This window comes from Bos mutus, chromosome 15, assembly GCF_027580195.1.
Source record: "Bos mutus isolate GX-2022 chromosome 15, NWIPB_WYAK_1.1, whole genome shotgun sequence".
NCBI classification, from domain to species: domain Eukaryota; kingdom Metazoa; phylum Chordata; class Mammalia; order Artiodactyla; family Bovidae; genus Bos; species Bos mutus.
In genome coordinates, this window is record NC_091631.1 from 28,224,866 (window position 1) to 28,239,135 (window position 14,270).

The following is a 14,270-nucleotide window of genomic DNA, read 5'->3' on the forward strand; positions in this document are numbered from 1 at the left end:
TCCTGATCTTTGTACCTCTTTATCCGGCTGTTCATTTTTATCCTTTATAACACCCTGTCTAATAAACTGGTGCTGTGCTGTGCTGAGTTGCTTTCAGTCATGTTGACCCTTTGTGACCTCATGGACTGCAGCCCACCAGGCTCCTCTGTCTAAGGGATTCTCAGGTAAGAATATACTAGAGTGGGTGATAAACTGGTAAACATTAATGAATGTTCCTCTGGGTTCTGTGAGCCACTCCAGAAAATTAAGTGAACCTGAGGAGGAGGTTATATGGACCACCCACTCTCAGCTAATCCTCCAGCAGCACAGGTGGGGGTGTTCTTGTGGATTGGAGCCCTTCACCTGTGGGAGCTGACAGTAGAGGATGTCAAAACTGCGTTCATTGTTTGATGTTGGAAAACACACTGTGAACCTGCCAACAGCTGTCTTCTTCTCCCGTGGCCTCAGCCTCAGCCCTGCTCAGCCTATGGATTAAGACATGTGAACCCCGCACCATCCCCTGAGCCTGTCCCCCTCCTCACCTCAGTGTGCCCTGGGAATTGTCTCCTCAAGCTCCCACTGAACTTGAGGCCTTCCCTGGTGGGCTGGGCTGGGGGCGGAGGGTACCCCCGGGCCTCTCCGCCGTCCTTCCCTCCCTCATATGCAGCTCATGCTGGCAGCAGGGCATTCTCGTGTCTCCTCAACCGGACAGGCTGTGCTGGTGAGTTGTGTCTGTGTCTTAGCGCATGCAGAGGGCATGGTGCTGGGTCTAAGTCCTCAGCCGGGCTTCGAGGAAGGAGGATGAACTTTGAAGGGAAGAACAGATGCTCTGGGAGGTAGCATCAGGAAAAGCAGAAGAAATTCCAGCACAGGGCCTCGATGGGAGAGTCATTCTGCAGAAGGTGACATTCTTTCTGTACCAATTCCTCCCCAGTATTGGCAGAAGTGGACCTGGTGATGGGGTTCCTGACCTCCACCCTTTCCCCTGCATTGCCTGCCCAGGGAGGCCTGTGCACCGGACAGGGAGGGAAGCAGAGGCCTAGCCTCAGGCTGGTAGGGCTGGCCAGGCAGCTCAGGGAGGTGAACGAGCAGTGGTCTTGAGGGGAAGAGACTGGAAAATAACAGTAATGGGGAGAGGTAGATGGCCGGGGGTGCTGAAGTCCTGATTTCTGCTCTCTGCACTATAGTTCAACTTCAGAGAAGCTCCCCTGATCTGACCTTCTTGTTCTTGTCTGTCCAGGCCTCAGGTTCTTCAGCTGAAAAAGGGGGCAAGTGGGCTGGACTAGATGGTGGCTGAGGTTCTCTCTCACCCCGGCCTTGAAGCTTTGCTGAGAGTGTGGCTGCCTCAGAGGTGCTGTTTGAGGGGACTGTCTCCAGGCTGGCACATAAATTGCTGGGGCTCACATCTAGCCAGGCATTGGGGAGACGTGTCTCTGGGCCTGGAAAGAACTGGACGCAGCTTCCTCAAGCCTCCTGCACTGGACTTTGTCCCACAGTGCTGGCAGGCCCACGGCGGCCCTGGGCTCTAATGAGGCTGGCCACCTGGAGAGTCATAGGAGCCCAGCTTGGCCTATTTTGTGGTGAAGCCATGGTCATCTCTCTACCTAACCCTGAAGTGGTGCTCCCGAATGTGGCCTCGGGGATGGGCAGCACCCTTCATGGGCCACCTGGGACCCTAAGGAGGACATCTGGCTGGGCAGGGCCTGCAGGAAGCTCCAACCCACAGGGTCCCAGGAACCAGGTCTCTGGCCATGTGGACAACCTCCATTGGCCCCACACTCCCTGGGGCCCGCCTGGCCAGGACAGGGCCTGCTGTCCTGGGCCCGTGCCTGCAGCCATTCGCTAGGCCATGAGTTCAGATTCAATTGGTGAAGACAGGCCTCCTGGGATGAGCCAGTTGGCCCCTGTCTCTTATTTGCTTCTCAAAGTTGGAAAAACTACGCTGTGCCCCTGGCAGTACTTGCTGCTGCTGGTTTTTCTTTCTTCCTTTTTTTTTTTTTAAGAAACAGAAAGTAACCCCTGTGCTTATTGCAACCAAATCCATTTTATTGGCCTTCTGCATCTCCCACTGCAATAATAATAATCCCTTACATTTGGTGAGTCTTTTACAGTTTACAAAGCACTTTCTTATGCTTTCTCCCTTTTTAGTCCAGGCCACAGTTTGGGGAGGGAGAGAGAACTGGCATTATTGTCCCTGATTACAGGTGAGGAAACTGAGCTTCAAACAGTAAGATCAGCTGCCCAAGGTCAAGTAGCAAGATAGGTCCTCAGACCCTAGTCCTGGGTTCTGTCCCCTGCACCACACACCCCTCTTGTCACTTGAATACCCAGGGTCTCAGACAACTTCTTCCAAAGAAAAAAAAGGGCAGAAGGCTCAGGTGCACCCCTGCCCTGGCTCTTTTTATTTCTGAACTTTTTGCCTTGGTAAACTTAACCATCGTCTAACCAAGACTATCACCTCTAAGTCAATGACGCCAATCTGTGCTTCCCTCTGAGGCCCGAGATCTCCAGAGCCTACCAGGTCTCTCCAGGTATTGTTCATGCTTCCACCTGCTCCTCATTCACCCAGCTTAGAAAACTCAGCATTAACTTAGTTTTTTTCTCTTTCAACTTCTAAATCCAGTTGGCCAGGTCCTGGGCATTTTACTTAATTCCTTTATTCATTCAGCAGATACTGATTATGTGCTGTACCTTTTGAGTCTACTCTGCATCCCAATGTTACATAATACACAGTCCTGTGTTCTGTCTTCTTTTGCTTAGTATAAGATTTATAAGGTCCATTCATGTTATGGCATGTGTTAATACCTCACCCCATTTTTTGGCTGAATAATACTTTGTTGTATGGATATGCCACATTTTACTTATCTGTTCATCAATTGAGGGACATTTAGCTTGTTTCTACTTTTTGGCTATTAGGAATAACACTGCTACGAACATTTGTGTACAAATTTCTGTTTTGACATAAGCTTTATTTCTTCTGGATATATATTACTACCTAGGAGTAGAATTTCTGGGTCATATGGTAACAACTATATGTTTAACTTCTTGCTGGTGCTGCTGCTGCTAAGTCACTTCAGTCGTGTCCGACTCTGTGCGACCCCATAGACGGCAGCCCACCAGGCTGCCCTGTCCCTGGGATTCTCCAGGCAAGAACACTTCTTGAGGAGCTACCAAGTGGTTTTCAAAAAGGGCTGCACCATTTTGCATTTCCACTGGCAAGGCATGAGGGTTCCACGTTATCCATATCCTCAACAACACTTGTGACTGTATTTTTTATTAAAGCTATTCCAGTGGGTGTAAAGTGTTTTCTTATTGTAATTCTCATTTGCATTTCTCTAATGACTAATGATGCTAAGCATTTTTTTTTATGTGTTTATTGGCTGTTTGTGTATCTTCTTTGGAGAAATTCTATTCCGATTCTTTGCCCATTTTTCAGGTAGGTTATTTGTTTATTGTTGAATTGTAACAGTTCATTATATATTCTGAATGCAGTTCCCTTATGAGATAAATCATTTACAAATATTTTCTCCCATTCTGTGGGTGATCTTTTTTTATTTTTGAAAGCATCTTTTGAAGTCCAGTTTAACTATCTTTTCTTCTATCATTTATGACTTTGGTGTTTTAAAAAGGCTTTATTTAACCCAAGTTTATAAAATTTTAAGAGTTTTATAGTTTTAGTCCTCATATTTAAGTCTATAATCCACCTTGAGTTAAATATTTTTATTAAAAACTTTTAAATTGTGGTAAAATATCCATAACATAAAATTTACTATCTTAACTATTTTAAAGTATACAGTTCAGTAGTGTTAACTACATTCATAATGCTGTGCAATCAATCTTCAGAACTTTTCATCTTGTGAAGCAAACTCTTATTAAAGGATTCCCCATTCACCCCTACCTCCTACCTTCAGGTTGCTTTTACATATAAAGCAAGAAAGGAACCCAAGTTTATTTCTTAGCATGTGAATATCCAGTTATTGAAAAGACTATTCTTTTCTCATGAAGTATCTTGGCACCCATGTCAAACATCAGATGACCATAAATATAAGCATTTAATTCTGAACTATAAATTCTGTTCTATTGATCTATATGTCTGTCCTTATGCCAGCATCAGGCTGTCTTGATCGCTATATCTTTGTAGTAAGTTTTGAAATCAGGAAATTTGAGACTCCAACTTTCATCTTCCATTTTGAGATAGTTTTGACAATTTATGGCCCCTTATATATGCATATAAATTTCAGGATTGGCTTGTCAATTTTTGCACACACACAAAAGTGATATTTTGCTAAAAGATTTTGATAGAGACTGCATTCAATCTGCAGATCAATGTAGAGAGCATTCCCATCTTAACAATATTAAATTTTTTGATTTATGATAGTGGGGTATCTTTTCCACTTACTTGGGTCTTCTTCAATTTCTGTTGACAGTGTGTTGTGGTTTTCAGAATACAAATGTTATATTTCTTTGTTAAATGTATTTCTGTTCTTTTTGATACCATTCTAAATGGAACTGTTTTCTAATTTAATTTTTAGATTGTTCATCTCTAGTTTGTAGAAATACAAAAATTGACTTTTGTGTATTGATTTTGTTTCTGAAATCTTACTGAACTAGTTTATTAGGTTTAGTGTTTTAGTGTATTCCTTAGGATTTTCAACTAGAAGTTTATGTCTTCCGAACATAGAGATAGTTTTACTTCTTTCTTTCCAATATGGGTCCCTTTTGTTGCTTTTTCTTGCTTAATTGCTCTGGCTAGAACTTCCAGTACAACATTAAATAGAAGTGGTAAGAGACATCCTTGTCTTGTTCTTGATCAGACGGCGAAAGCTTTCAGATTTTCACCATTAAATATGATGTTAGCCATGGGTTTCCATCAGTGCCTTTTATCAGGTTGAGGACATTCTCTTCTATTCTTTTTTTTTTTTTTTAGTGTTTTTTATTTTTAAATCATTAAACCATGTTAGATTTTGTCAAATACTTTATCTGACTATTGAGATAATCATGTAGTTTTTAACCTTTATTCTATTGATAAGATGTTATAGTAACTGATTTTCAGATGTTTAATCAATCTTACATTCCTAGGATAAATATCACTTGGTCATGGCATGTAATTTTTTTTATATGTTGCTGACTCAGTTTGGTAGTATTTTGTTGAGGGTTTCTGCATCTTTACTCATAAGAGGTACTAGTCTGTAGTTCACTTGTGATGTCTTTGGTTTCTGGTAGTAGGGTAACAGTGATCTCATAGAATGAATTGAGAAGTGTCTTCTCTTTGAATTTTTGGAAGAGTTTGGGAAAACTGGTGTGAAGTCTTCTTTAAATGTTTGGTAGAGTTCATTCCTTTCTATTGCTGAGTTGTATTCTGTTATATGAATATAGCATAATTTGTTTATCCATTCACCTGTTGATAGATATTTGGGTTGTTTCCAGTTTTGGAATAAAGCTGCTATGAACATTAGTGTAAAAATCTTTATATGGACATATGTTTTCATTTTCTTGGGTAAATATTTACAAGTGGAATTGCTGAGTCATTTGGTAGGTACATGTTAGCTTTATGAGAAAGTTCCAGACTAATTTTCAAAGTGATTGCATCACTACACTTTACACTCCCACCAGCGATGTATTTTGCTTACTCCATATCCTCACCACAGTAGGTATTGCCAGCCTTTTAAATTTTAGCCATTCTAGTGGGCCTGTTGTGATATCTCAATGATGTTTTCATTTGTTTCATTGATAAATAATGATATTAAGCACTTGTTCATGTGTTTATTGGCCATTTGTTTATCTCCCTTTGTTTAGAGTCTGTTTATCTTTTGCCCACTTTTTAAAAATTGGATTTTAACTTGGTGTTCTTAATGTTGTAGGAGTTGTTTATATATTCCGAATAAAATTCCTTTGTCAATATAGATATGGCTATAGATAAATGTATAGTGACTATTTATTCTGTCTATGGCTTTCCTAATCATTTTCTTAATGGTGTCTTTTGATAAGCAGAAGCTTTAAATTAAACCTTTAAATTTTGATGAATACTATTTTTGACTTTTCTTTTATGGTTATTTCTTTCTGGGACCTGTCTAGGAAATCTGTGACTAGCCAAAGATCATTAAAATAATCTATGTTTTCTTCTAGAAAACATTTTCATAGCCAACTGTTTCAGCACTGTTTGTTGAACAGACTTTTCTTTCCACATTGAATTGCTTTTGCTCTTTGGATGAAAATCAGTTGTGCGTGCTATGTCTCTTCAGTCATGTCTGACTCTGTGATCCTATGGATTGTAGCCTGCCAGGCTCCTCTGTCCATGGGATTCTCCAAGCAAGAATACAAGAGTGGGTTGCCATGCCCTGCCCTCCAGAGGGCCTTCCCCACACAGGGATTGAACCTGCATCTCCTGCATTGCAGGCAGATTCTTTACTGCTGAGCCACCGAGGAGGCCTGAAAATCAGTTAACTACTCATTATTTCTGGACTAAGTATTCTGTCCCATTGATCTATTTTTTTCATCTTTATACCAGTACCACACTGTCTTGATTACTATGGCATTACTATAAGATCAGAGATCAGGTAATGTAAATTCTTCAACTATGTCTTAAATCAAGATTGCCATTTGAGACAACATGGATGGGCCACAGATTATTCTAGATCTTTTATATTTCCATATAAAAATTTTTTCCCAATTTTATTGAGAAATAATTGGCTTATATCACTGTATAAATTTAAAATATATAGCTTGACAGTTAGATTTACATATATTATAAAATGATTACTGGAGAAGGAAATGGCAACCCACTCCAGTATTCTTGCCTGGAGAGTCCTGTGGACAGAGGAGCCTGGTGGGCTGCTGTCCATGGGGTCACATGGAGTCGGACACAACTGAAGCGACTTAGCATGCATGCATGCAATGGAGAAGGAAATGACAACCCATTCTGGTATTCTTGCCTGGAGAATCCCAGGGATGGAGGGGCCTGGTGGGCTGCCATCTATGGGGTCATACAGAGTCAGACACAACTGAAGCAACTTAGCAGCAGCAGCAGCAAAATGATTATACTACATTTCATTAACATCTATCATCTCATATATGCACAGTAAAAAGAAAAAAGTAATCTTTAAATTTATAAATGTTATAAGAGATAAAGACTTAATAACTCCACCTCTCCTTCCTCATCCTCTTCTCCAAATTTTATCATAATTTTAATTATACTGATAATTAGCTTTTGCATCATTGTAACAATGTAAGTATTATTTACTGCAGAACATCTTAGAAAACAGTGGTTACATGTCCTTTTTTGTTGTTGCTAATTGACGTGTAATTGATCTACAACACTGTGAATTCCAGGTACACTATATGATTTGATATTTCTATAATTACAAAATAGTCACAGTCTAGTTACCATCTGTCACCATATAAAGTTACTGTAATATTATTGACTATATTTCCCATGCTCTACACCTATGACTCCTTTATTTTGTAACCAGAAGTTGGTACCTTTTAATTTCTCTTGCTTATTTCATTCACCCCCTATTACCTCCCCCCTCTGGCAACCATCTTTTTGTTCTCTGTATCTGTGAGCCTGTTTCTATTTTGTTCTATAAAACATTATACATACACACCACATCTTTATCCATATATCCATATATCTATTAATGGACACTTAGATTCTTTCCAAATCTTGGCTTTTATAAACAATGCTGCAATGAACAGTGCTGTGCCTATATCTTTCAGAATTAATGCTTTTATTTTCTTTGGGAAAATATCCAGAAGTGAAATTGCTGGATTGTACTGTAGTTCTATTTTTAATTTTTTTAGAAACTACCATATTGTTTACCATAGTGGCTACACCAATTTGCAATAGCACCAACAGTGCACAAACATTCCTATTTTTCCATATCCTCACTGTTATTTATTATTTGTTGTCTTTTTAAGGATAGCCATTCTGACAGTGTGAGGTGGTATCTCATTGGTGTCTCACTTCCCTGAAGATTGGTGATGCTGAGCATCTTTTCATGTGTCTGTTGGCCATCTATCTGTCTTTGGGAAAATGTTTAGTCAGGTCCTCTGCTCATTTTTTAAATTGGTTGTTTGTTTTTTTGGTGCTGAATTGTATGAGTTCTTCATGTATTCTGCATATGAATCCCTTGTCAGATATATCATTTGCAAATATCTTCTTCCACTCAGTAGGCTGCCTTTTCATTTTGTTGGTAGTTTCCTTTGCTGTGCAAAAACTATTTAGTTTGTTTATTCTCCTCTGTAATGGTAAATTCTTTACCTCTATTCTATTTCAGGATGGCTATATTCTAGATCTTCTATATTTCCCTATAAATTTTAGAACCAACTTGTCAATTTCTTAAAAGAGGATTGCTAGAAATTTGATATTGCTTTGAACCTATTTATGAATCTGGGGGGAAATGACAAATTAACATACTGGGTTCTTCCAATCCATGAACATGATATTTCTCCATTAATTTTGAATTTAATTTCTCTTTTCAGTGTTTATGATTTTTGATGTAGAGGTCTTGCACACATTTTGTTATATTTATTCCTAAGTATTTTGTTTCAATGCTATTATGGATAGTATTTAAATTTTTAAAAATTTTCAGTTGCTTATTACTAATGTATGTTAACACAATTGATTCTTGTATGTTGACTTGGTATCTCATCACTTTGTGAAATGCACTTAGCTCCATAGTTGTTTTTGTTTTTGTTTTTCTTGTTTGTTTAGATTTTCTTAGGTTTTTCTATGTTCATGATCATGTTCTTTGAGAATAAAGACAATTTTACTTCTTCGTTTTGAAGCCATACTTTCCTTTTTTATGTCTCTTATTTAGTTGTCTTATTCTATTGGCCAGAACCTCCAATGATATAATATTGAATGAATTAATAATGGCCAATATCACATTCTGCTTTACAGATTTAGAATGTTTTGTTCTTTTTCTAGTTTTTGGAAAATTGCGGGGGGTGTTCCCTTTTTATCAAGAATAGGTGTTGAATTTTGTAAAAAGATGCATGGCTTATTCTCCATGCACAGTTGAAAAGAACAGATATTCTGCAGTTACTGAGTGCAGTGTTCTGTAAATGTCAATCAGGTAAAATTGGTTGATAAGGTTTTAAAATCTGCGTATTGTTGTATTGACTGCTTTTCCCATGTGAATATGGATCACACTTTCCCATTTCTTTGCAGATCTCATTTCTTGTGTTTGTTAGATAATATATTCTAGCAATTCTGAAATCTGTTCTTTCTTCTTTTAGGGGTTGTGTTGTTTTTGGTGGTTTAGTAATTTGCCTGGAATAAATCTGTGGAACCTATAGTGTGCAGCCATTGGTATCTACCTTATTTTTGTTTTGTTTCTTGAATTCTTGACTTTATTTTTAAGCCTTGCTTCCTAGGGATTGCCTCTGTGTCAGCATTGCTAAGTAGTCAACCAGTCACTGGTTAGAGGCTGTATTCAAACACTCTAAGCCCAAAAGATTTTTGTTTTCTTCACTGGTTCTATGATGAATCTAATGTGTGGGTTAGAAAGTACATTCAAAACCATAGCAGTTTACAAATCTGCCCCAGCTCTTACTTTCTGTTGAGTGCACTCATGTCCCCTCTGCTGCTTACATGGCCTTAAGTTCTACCAGGAATATGTGGATAGCCAGGGCACTCTTTGGTCTCTCCTGTGTACAGTGTACACTTTTGTACACAGATCTCTCCTGCGTACACTCTTTGGTCTTTCATGTGTTTTGGTGGAGCTGGTTTGGGACTTTATCAAGGCCTACTATATTGGCTCATTCTTGGTATATCCCTATTAAATTTCTGGTCCTTTGCTTGCCCCAACCAACACTGCAAACTCAGGCCACCTGAGTTGTTGGCTTTCCCTGTTTGTGTGTATGTGATCAGCCACTAGTGTCTGTCTTACTTTTTGTTTTGTTTCTTCCTCTGCATGACCTGACCTTTTAAACCTCTTCAACCTTGAATCTTGCCACTCTGAGCTTTCTTGACTTTGCTTCAGCCATATTGGACTATGTTCTAAATCTATCCAGGCCTTTACATTGCCTTCTTCTCTGTATGAAACTTTATTATTATTTTTTAATTTATTTTTTTATTGAAGGATAATTGCTTTATAGAATTTTGTTGTTTTCTGTCAAACCTCAACATGGATCAGCCACAGGTATACATATATCCCCTCCCTTTTGAAACTCCCTCCCATCTCCCTCCCCATCCCACCCTTCTAGGTTGACACAGAGCCCCTGTTTGAGTTTCCTGAGACATACAGCAAATTCCCGTTGGCTATCTATTTTGCATATGGTAATGTAAGTTTCCATGTTATTCTTTCCACACATCTGACCCTCTCCTCCCCTCTCCCCATGTCCATAGTCTATTCTCTATGTCTGTTTCTCCATTGCTGCCCTGTAGATAAATTCTTCAGAACCATTTTTCTAGATTCCATATATGTGCATTAGAATACGATATTTATCTTTCTCTTTCTGACTCACTTCCTTCTGTATAATAGGTTCTAGGTTCATCCACCTCATCAGAACTGACTCAAATGCATTCCTTTTTAATGGCTAAGTAATATTCCACTGTGTATATGTACCACAACTTTTTTATCCATTCATCTGTCGATGGGCATCTAGGTTGCTTCCATGTTCTAGCTATTGTAAATAGTGCTGCAATGAACAATGGGATACATGTGTCTTTTTCAACTTTGGTTTCCTCAGGGTATATGCCTACGAGTGGGATTGCTGGGTCATATGGTGGTTTTATTGCTAGTTTTTAAAGTAATCTCCATACTATAAAACTCTTAGAGGAAAACATAGGCAGAACACTCGATGACATAAATCAAAGCAAGATCCTCTATGACCCACCTCCTCAAGTAACAGAAATAAAAACAAAAATAAACAAATGGGACCTGATTAAACTTAAAAACTGCTGTACAGCAAAGGAAACTATAAGCACGGTGAAAAGACAACCCTTGGAATGGGAGAAAATAATAGCAAATGAAACAACTGACAAAGGATTAATTTTCAAAATATACAACCAGCTCATACAACTCAATACCAGAAAAACAACCCAATCAAAAAGTGGGAAAAAGACATTTCTCCAAAGACTTTCAGATGGCTAACAAACACATGAAAAGATTCTCAACATCGCTCATTATTAGAGAAAAGCAAATCAAAAGCACAATGAGTTTACACCGGTCAGAATGGCCATCATCAAAAAGTCTACAAACAATAAATGCTGGAGAGGGTGTGGAGAAAAAGGGACACACTTGCACTGCTGGTGGGAATGTAGGTTGATACAGCCACTGTGGAACTTTATTTACATCCTCAACTTGGCTCACTGATTTAGAAATCGGCATAACTTTATTCACTCCTCCTTTTGTTTATTCACTCATCAAGCATTTATGGAGGTCTATCATGTAGCCCCCCTGGAGGAGGGCATGGCAACCCACTCCAGTATTCTTGCCTGGAGAATCCCAGGGACAAGAGAAGCCCGGCAGGCTACAGTCTATAGGGTTGCAAAGAGTCGGACATGACTGAGCGACTAAGCAGAGTGCAGCATCATGTAGCAGGTGCTATGATCTAGCAGTGAAAAGGATATACATAGTCCTTGTCCTCACCAAAATTTACCCTGCATCCTTAGCATATCCACCAAGTCTCGACTTGAGGCCTCTTCTAGTCGAGAAGTTTCATGGTGTCCTGTACTTCTCTCTCATAGCCCTTCCCTTAAATATTGTAATTATTATACTTCTTACCAACAGTCAACCCTCACTAGATTGTAAACTCTGTGGAGGCATGAACCATGACATCCTGATCTTTATTTCCCCTCCCTAGCACCACATTTGGAGAAGGCAATGGCACCCCACTCCAGTACTCTTGCCTGGAAAATCCCAAGGATGGAGGAGCCTGGTAGGCTGCAGTCCATGGGGTCGCTAAGAGTCAGACATGACTGAGCGACTTCATTTTCACTTTTTACTTTCATGCATTGGAGAAGGAAATGGCAACCCACTCCAGTGTTCTTGCCTGGAGAATCCCAGGGACGGGGGAGCCTGGTGGGCTGCCGTCTCTGGGGTTGCACAGAGTTGGACACGACTGAAGCGACTTAGCAGCAGCAGCACCACATTAAACATTTGTTCAATCAACAGTAAATTGCTGAAAAGTCAGTTTGGTTCTGAAACATACCCAGAGCATAGTCTGTGCAGGGCCCTATAGGAGACAAAAGTACAGGCCTCTCCCACCAGCCAAGTGTGGGTAGTGAGCACTAAGATCTCTGACTCTTGGGCCCATAACCCCACTCGGGGAGCTAACAAGCCCATTATGATACTCTCAGAAGTCTACTGGCAGTGGTCACTCATGCTGATCTCCCCACCGACTCAGCTTCTACTAGAGTTTTCTTCCTTCCCAGTACTTTCTTTCTCAAGGACTGTGCTGGGTCTTCATTGCCGCCTGTGGGCTTTCTCTAGTTGTGGTGCAAGGTCTTTTCATTGCAGTGACTTCTCTTGTTGCAGAGCATGGGCTGTGGGTATGGAGGCTTCAGTAGTTGGACCATGTGGGGTCAGTAGTTGCAGCTTATGGGCTCTAGAATGTGGATTCAGTAGTTATGGAGTACAGGCTTAGTTGCTCCATGGCATATGGATCTTCCCTGACCAGGGATCAAACTCGTGCCCCCTGCATTGGCAGGAGGATCCTTAACCACTGGACCACCAGGGAAGTCCCTTCTTAGTACTTTTTTAGCCCCCAGTCCACAGGGTTCTATCAGCTTTACAGACCCTCCGCTTACATCTCCAGGAACCACACCACATTCTCAGCAGCAGCAGCCACACACCTGAGTGCCTCACTGTCAGTGAATTGGTCATTCACCAATGTGAGGTACCTTTCAGCTTCCTCCTAGGCCTTGGGGAGTTTCATGCTTCCTATAGCTCTTCCTGTTTCCTGTCCCTATAGCTATAGAGAGAGGAGTGGACTGAAAGGTCAAAGATGAAGTTCTGCCACTGACATGCCCAGTGGTCTTGGTAAGTCACCTGGCCTCCCTAAGCCTGGTTCCTTATCTACAAAATGGGGTGCTATCTGCCCACCTACCCTAGGATGTAAGGAAGGGGTACAGATGTCCCTTTTGACTGTACTAGGGCTCTCTCCGTAATGGCAGGTCTTGTCTTCCATGATTTCCTTTGCCTTTAGAATGACACAGTCCTTTCCACAGTCACAGGCTTCTCAACAGTCTGGCTCAGCCTACCTCTCTGGCCTCAGCTTGGGTACAATCTTTCTGTCGATCACTGCACCTCAGCCACATTCCACCAGGGTCTTTACATGTGCCTGAAATCCTTTACCCGCCTTGCCTGGCCAACCCCTACTTATCTGTAAAGTCTGAGCTTAAATGTCACTCTTGCTGGGATAGCACCCTGATGACCCCCAACATAGTTAGGCCCATTACATCTTGTCACAGTGGCCTCTGCAGATCCTTTGTGGGGCTTATCACAGCAGTCCTTAAATACCTGTGCATGCCATAATTTATTTGGTCGCCTCTCCCTTTCAAAACTCTATGAGGGCAGGTTCTGACTCATTCATGACTGTATATTTTCAGGGATTGGCAGAGTGCCCATCCCAGAGACACAAGGTAACTTATATATATATATATAGAGAGAGAGAGATATAGATTTGGCTGCACCCAGTCTTAGTAGCAGTACATGGGATCTTCTGTCTTCATTGTGGCATGTTTGGGTTCTTTAGTTACAGCATGTAGGATCTTTAGTTGCAGCATATGCAAACTCTTAGTTTTGGCATGTGGGATCTAGTTCCCTGACCAGGGATGGAACCTAGGCCCCATGCTTTGGGAGTGTGCAGTCTTAGCCACCGGACCACCAGGAAGTGCCAAAGTAACTTTTTTAAATGAATGAACTCTTATCATCTTAGAGCATCAGGAATAGCAATCTAATGGTTTCATTTTACAGCTGACAGAATGAAGGCCCAAGGAAGATAAAATGACTTTCCCCAGAAGGCATGGCCAGTGAGTGGAAGAGGTAGTTTTAGAATTCATTCATTTAAGAAATCTTCTCTAAGAGCCTACTATGTTCCAGGCACTGTCCTAGGTGCTGGAGATGGAACTATGGCCAAAGTAGGCCCTGACCTCCTAGGACTGACTACACTGTGGTGGAGGAGATAAGCAGATAAACAAATAGCACTTATCATCATTTCAGGTGTTATATATCTGTGAGGAAAGAGGTACTCTGAAGACAAAATCCCATAAGCAGCGAGGACTCAAACCCATGTTTTCTGCTTCCAAGTGCAGGCTCTTTCCACTACACCACGCTGCCTGC